The sequence below is a fragment of the Lichenostomus cassidix genome, chromosome 2 (assembly GCF_008360975.1).
Source record: "Lichenostomus cassidix isolate B80296 chromosome 2, HeHo_3.0, whole genome shotgun sequence".
NCBI classification, from domain to species: domain Eukaryota; kingdom Metazoa; phylum Chordata; class Aves; order Passeriformes; family Meliphagidae; genus Lichenostomus; species Lichenostomus cassidix.
The window spans coordinates 77,584,597-77,591,482 of NC_139482.1; positions in this window are offsets into that span (position 1 = coordinate 77,584,597).

Genomic DNA, 6,886 nt, shown 5'->3' on the forward strand with positions numbered 1-6,886 from the left:
CTTGCTGCCCATCTTTATGCAACCCATTTCTGGGGGTCAGTTGACATTGTCATTTGTCTGAATATCTTCAGTTTCCAATGCTACAAACTGGCTGAGGCCAAGAGAAGATCCTAGATCCAAATGCCTCAGAGGGAGTGTATTAAATGTTTCCAGTTGTGGTGCCAGAAACATGTTAGTTGGGTGTTTTGGAGTTCTAGCTGGCTGTTCTACCTCACTATTGAGGTGAAAATTAGAGAGCAGAGATTCATGGAAGGTTAAGTGATAATTGTTTGAAGAAATTCACTGATGGAAAACATAACTCCAAGATTAATACTGTCCTCAGAAGCTGACTGTACTTGCCTAATGCGCCAGCACAGGGCTGGTTTAATAATTTGCAGTGTAGTTGTTTTATATTGAATTAAATGAATTTTCATTTTGTGAAAATTGCTCAAAATTATCCTAATATTTAGAGGAATGTCGGTCAAAATTTTGGATTTCCTGCTTAAAACTCCAAAGATACTGTGGATGACAAGTTCTGTTGCTCCCACTGAGTACTGGTGTTTGGTTATCATCTTGCAGTGACCCAAGACATGTATTGGCTAGAACAGGCAGGCTCTGTGTGGGGTTTTTGTTTTTGTAGATTTATCTGTGGTATTTTGCACATCAGTGGTTTTTGGTTTTTTTAGTTCTACTGCCTTGGAAGTTTTTTTGCTGTTCCTGTGTTTACTGAGAAGAAAGAGCTTGAGCAGTAATGGAGGCTACAGGTTTGACACCGCTTTTAGTGAATAAACTGGCTAATACATTTAAAAAAGGTGCAGATTTGAGTAAAGGGAAAACTGAAGCACAGAGAATTGTCAAGAAAGGCTGTGTTCACATCCAGAACCTTAAACTAAAGTTAGGTTGATTAATTAATACCTCCTTTTTCTTAACGAAGTAGAGTTACTGCCATTGTATATCCCTTGATGGATCTAGGGCACATATGAATTTATTCCACAGGGTTCATTTTAGGTTACTCACTCTCAAAGTTAGAGGTAAGACACCTGATCTCAGCTATGTGACTCCAGCTGTGTGAATCTTTAGACGCCATATCCCTTATTGCAGTCACGACCATAATCACACCAGCTTGTGATTATGGTATGGATTTCTAGCACTGCAGGTATACCCTGCTTGTATTTGACAAGTCTCACCATCTGGCCATTGGGAGCTGCTCAGATCTTTTTCTTTGAAGTTAGAGATTACTGTCAAAGGGTTTTATGTATATGGATAAGTTAGATTGTCTTTATACATCGGGCAAAATAAAATGCCACAAAAACACACAAATTGAAGGGTCAAGACTTAATAACCTCAATCTTGAAACCTGTAGAACTGGCTTTGAATACCAGAATAAGTCACCAGTGAGCATCAGAGCAGTATTTAGTCTTGAGCTTTTGGAAAACATGGAATATACAAAACTTACATCAAGGACTAGGGAATTATTATGGAAGAGTCTTGGGCATAACTTAGTACAATTGGTAAAATCTTAGTGGTAAGTGTTTAAGGAGTCTTGGCAGTGAAGGCAGAAATACAAAGAGATAAATGATCCACTGACAAATTACTTTAGGGCCGTAAGGTTCAGGCTGAAGGTACATGGAGTTTGCTGCTCTCCTCAACATGAAAGGGAGCCAAAAAAACTCCTGTTCTCTCTTCAGACTTGCTCAAAGAAGCCTGCAGCTTATGAAAAGATGGGGATTGCCTGAATTTCCTGAACAGTCTAGTTCAGAAAAAATGCAAGGAAGTAAACATGAAAATTGGTAGTCATTTTCCACATGTGTCACAGGGAAGCAGAAGGAATTAATTGGTATAATTTGCACCCATGATTCTGTTCTATATATCTTGCTGCAGTTTAGTCAGAAGAAAATGGAAGAGAGGTATGGGAACCGACTGGTATTTTACAGGAAGAGTTGTAATACTCGGGTGAAAATGGATGCCTTGGAAAACCAGCAGAGGGCGTAAGAAAGCTTTTCACAGAATTGAGTTTACTATGAAAATAAATAAAGCCTAGTAAGAGCACATTCATGCAGAACAGAGGAAGGGTGAGAAGGCAAAACTCACCACTACCTTGACTTAGCACTAGGTTTCTGTGAGATGAATTGCTATTAATATCTTTCTGTAGCAATGCCAGAGAGCATTGCTGGCAAGGATGGCTGGAACAAGGGTGGGGATTGTCAGCAGGGTTCAGCAGCAGTGCTACAGTCTGCACAGCTTGTAGGTAATTCCAGCTGTATCAAAGTATTTGAGAGTATTTTTATTGAACACACTTCTCAGCATTTAGTCTTCTGCCTCCCTGTACAAAGGATAGCTGAGAGCAATTTTTTTGTTTCCTGTGGGAATTCCAAATTACATTTATTCCAATCAGGAAGCTATGCTTCCAGCTGTGATCCAGCCTTGCACTTGTGCTCCTCTTCTCTAACCTTGCATTTCCTGGCTCTTACAATGAGAAGAAAGTAAAGTCTAGAAGCAACCAAGTAGATCTGAGACTCTCTGGGTACTCTGAATTAAGAATTTCCTGGTGTGATTATAATTCAGTGGGCATGCTGTTCCCAGGGCAGGAGATGATCCCTTCTCAAGTGGTGCATTCATAGTAGGAAGGGCTGGTAAGAAGCATAACAAAGGTACCTCATTTTGGACAAGGTTGGGGTTCTGCCTGCCTGTCCATCCATTAACAGCTGGATATTGAAGTGATCCCAGTGCTGCATCAGGCACTGCAGAAGGAAGCATCAGAGTGAAACAACTGGTGAAGCACATCTGTACGTCAGCCATCTCCTTTCGGAAACAGTTCTTCTGTTTGGTACACTTAAGTTACCCAAAATCAACCTAAATGCTACTAGAGGGAAAAACATGTATCTGTTATCTGGAAGGAAGGGGCTAGGAATGAGAGAGAAGCATTTGGGATGTAGTGTGGCAGAGACACAGGAGTGTCAGAAACATAAAGCAAATTAACAGCTAATTATGCTGAAGCTGCAAGTCAACAAGTGTTTAAAGTAAGCAGCCCCTTTAAGAGTCCATTATTGATCCTTTATTAGTTTCTTCAAGGCAAAGGTCCTGACATGTAAAGGTGTTGGAATGCTGCACAGCTAACATCTGATGCTTGAGGGCCATCTCAGGGAGCTGCACTCTTAACTTCTCCACTGCAGCTCTTAAGAGTTACTTTTGATGTATTAAAACTGGGGCATCCTCTGCAAATGGGTTTCATGTGCTCAGGGCTTTGTGCATCTTCCTTCACACTATCAGCATAACGCTGCTGGAGGGACACTGCACTGCAGGGACCCCAGAGGGTTTATACTATCATGACCTACCAGAGATGGAAGGCTATAGATAAGCTTTAGGGTACATCTGACTGAAAACTAAAAATACACCTTAAACTCCTTGAATCTTAATGTTTAATTGCTTTAATCCAACAGTCTACCATGCTGCAGCTGCAGAACAGCAGTCACCAGACTATCATGAAATCCTCAGTAGCTGGCAGAGCCTGGATAGTTAAGATGACTATCTAAAGGCACTTCTGACCCAGAGGAAATTTCTGTTGTCTCCCACTGTATCCCAAACTGTGTAAGAAGCAGGAGCCAGGCACTTCAGGAGCAATAGAATTGGTGACAGGACACCTGTAGCTGGTTTTGTGTTAAGGATTTCTGCATGTCTAGTGTATCAGACTAAAAGTCAGAGTGACAAATCCTAGCTGAGCCATGAAGGGATTCAGAATCACCCTGAAAGTACTTCCCAGTATAAAGTTATGTGACTCTTCCCAAATGCAAAAAGTGATGTGTAAGCAGGTTTTTAATAATGACATTACCAAATATGAATGTCTTCATACAGTTCTCTGATGCAAGGAAAAGGGCCATCGAACATTGAGACATACTTTCTGTCATTCTTCACTTGTTGTGTTGGAATCTTACTTGTTTTTCACTTTACTGTATTAATGTATTCAACTTTGTATTTGCCAGCAATTTACAGTGATAAATTCCATAACCTTTCATATGGGAGTAAGAGGCTTGCTCCTCCTGCATGGTGTTAATAGGCAAAAGGGGATGTGTACCAGGACAGAAGAACTGCATGGTCACAATCATCAGAGAACCTCACATTCCTTTCCTGAAGGATCCTCAGGAAATACGTCTGGGTAGGAATGACTAGCAGTCAATAGCAGAATTGGCAGCAGCAAATGCTATTGATTAAAGAAGGGGAAAAAGAAAATCTTTACATTTTGTATGAGCTCTAGAGGCCACAAAATATGACCTGATGTTTTACAAATTGAAATTTGTAGGAAGCTACACTTCTCCTTGGAACACTTCTTTCCTCATTCTGCCAGCACAATGAGAACTTTATTTAATAATTAAAGCATGCCAGGAAGACCAAGCTAGAAGTTTACAAAACTGAGTGGCTCAGTAAATAGTCACAAGACCAACAGAAGTTGCATTTCTATAACAAATGGGTAAACCAAGCACCTGAAATGTATAAGAGCACTATAGCAGGATAGCCTGTTACTGAGTTCTGGGGACATTTTCCAGCAAGCTGGAGTGGAAGGAGTGTTCCTGAGCATACTCCCTGTGTCACGTGGGCTGCAGTGCTCCAAAGGGGCTTTTGGCCTCTGCAGCTCACTCACATCAGGCTCTGCAACAGCTGGAGGTGCAGCCCTCAATACCAGCCAAAGCCTGAGTGTGGGGTGCATGCCTCAGCTTCCTCTGCTATTTGTGGTTCATTTAAAAAGAGGGCATGCTTGTAAACCTCGGGGCCAGTTTGCTTTGCATTGCTCCACCTCAACCAAATCCCACCATGCAAAACCAATTTCACATTGCCTACCCCTGCCTGTTAAGGGTTTGCAAGGTTTATACAGTCATCTACAGATATGTTGGCTTCTCTTTTTCTGGCTTGGGTAGCTTTCCACCGCTAAATTTCTGCACTTTACAGACATGAAAGCAGCCTGGCTTTCCTAGGCAAGGTCTGCATTTGGTCTTTCACTGTTCTGCTGCACTAACACTAATGCCTTAACAGGTAGGGCAGCTGTGTGTTTGCTCATGATATATGCACTGAAAATCTTGATAAAATATTCACTGAAATGTTCCTAAGTCCAGGTATTTTCTGACATCTTTCATAGGAGCAGAGGGCTCCTTACTATATACTAATAATTTACTTAATTCCTTGCAATCATGTTATTTCAGTAGATCCTGCCATTCAAGATGCCATATTTTAACTAAACTGTACTGTGCAGGCTTTCAAAATATGGCATCTTAAAATGAAGAATTGTTTCAATGGTTTTTTCCCAGTAAGTGCTAAGCATTACCAACTGGTATTACCATAAACTGGCCATAAGCCAACAATAAAGCCAGGCCCTTTAAAAATGTGTTAAGTTGATCCCACATCCAAGTGCCTGGCAAATGGCATTGCCCTTCTTCATCTTCAGTACAGGACATGTGGTAAGTGCCTCTGCTTTCCTGCCAGTGGAAGGTTCATTGTCCCACAGAGAAGGGAAGAGTGACCTGAGAGGTGCAGAGCTGTGTCCATCACCCTTGGACATTTTAGAGTCTGGCCAACAGGTGTCGGTAGAAGCCCCATAATTCATTGTGGAGTCTGTTTTGGTTTCCTTTCTTGTCTGCTGAACTCAGCCATGCCTGACATAGCTGCATGAGAGAGCATGTTATGCTTAGGTTTGTCCTTGACTCTTCACCACCTAAAGCCGTCATGGTTCTTCCTGCAACACAATTCCTGACAGAAAAATGGCCTTTTATAGAAGCAGGGAGGAGCAGTATAATCATGGCACAGTTCCATAGCCATTTACATAACGCTCAGAGGGTTAGGTGGCTCTGCTGTGCCCACACAATTCTCTAGCAAGGAGTTACCAGGAATTAATCAGCAGGATCTAATGCAAGATCTCACCTTGCCCCAGGTCTAGGCACGTGTCTTGAGTTGTAATCTGAAGCAGAGAGTTCTCTCCTGAGGGCAGATGCTTTTCAGATAGCTGACCAGAACTGACTTGAAGGTTTAAAGTGCTTGTAGGAGGGTGCCCTCTTCTTAATTAATAGGCCAGCTGTTCAAATTCTTGTTACTAGGCAGCTAAATATAGAAATCAGCCAGGTGCCTTTGAAGTTTCATTTTAAATTACTTGGTCTTTTGGCCCCATGAATCATCCATTTTTTTCTGTGCTGTGGCATAGCTCCAATAAGTGATCCCAGCACAGCCATTAAGAATTGCTGAGGTACCTTGGGCAGGATTGCAGCCAAAGCTGTACATGCTTTCCAAAGTTACTCTGGGTCAGGAATCAGTGCCAGAAACTGCAGTCAGCCCACCTTGACCATTTATCATATCCCAACAGCGAGATCACCCAGACTCAGAAAATCACGAAGCATTGAATTGTTTGGAAATCCACCTGTTCTTTCCATGGTTAGATACCTTTGCACTGTGTCCTTGTTTTGCTGCTGTTCCTCTTGTTTCTGGGTCACCTCAAGCTGGCTAGGAGCTCTCAGAGCTCAGTAGAGCAGTCCCAAATCTGTGCATTTCCTTGACACCAGCCCTCAATTAGGCATTTGAGCCCTGAGTAAAGAAAAAGAAGCCCCTTGATAACTCTAGGAAACAACCAAAGGAACTCTGATAGCAAAACAACTTTTTACATGTTTCCCTTTGTGTAGATTGTGTCAGCAGGAGCAGATCATGGCTCCCATGCTCACTTAAGTGAGGCATTCCAGCTTGAAGGCATCTGAACTTCCAGGCCCATTTATATGCTTATCTGTGACAGCTGCAGATACTAACAGCAAATCAGGCAAGCAGAGAGAATAAATAAATCCTCTATTATTCTGTATAATATTTTACTGGCTCACAGATTGTGGGGAAATAATGCTCTTTTGACTGGCTAGGTTGTTTGATGTCCAGTGGGAAGTGT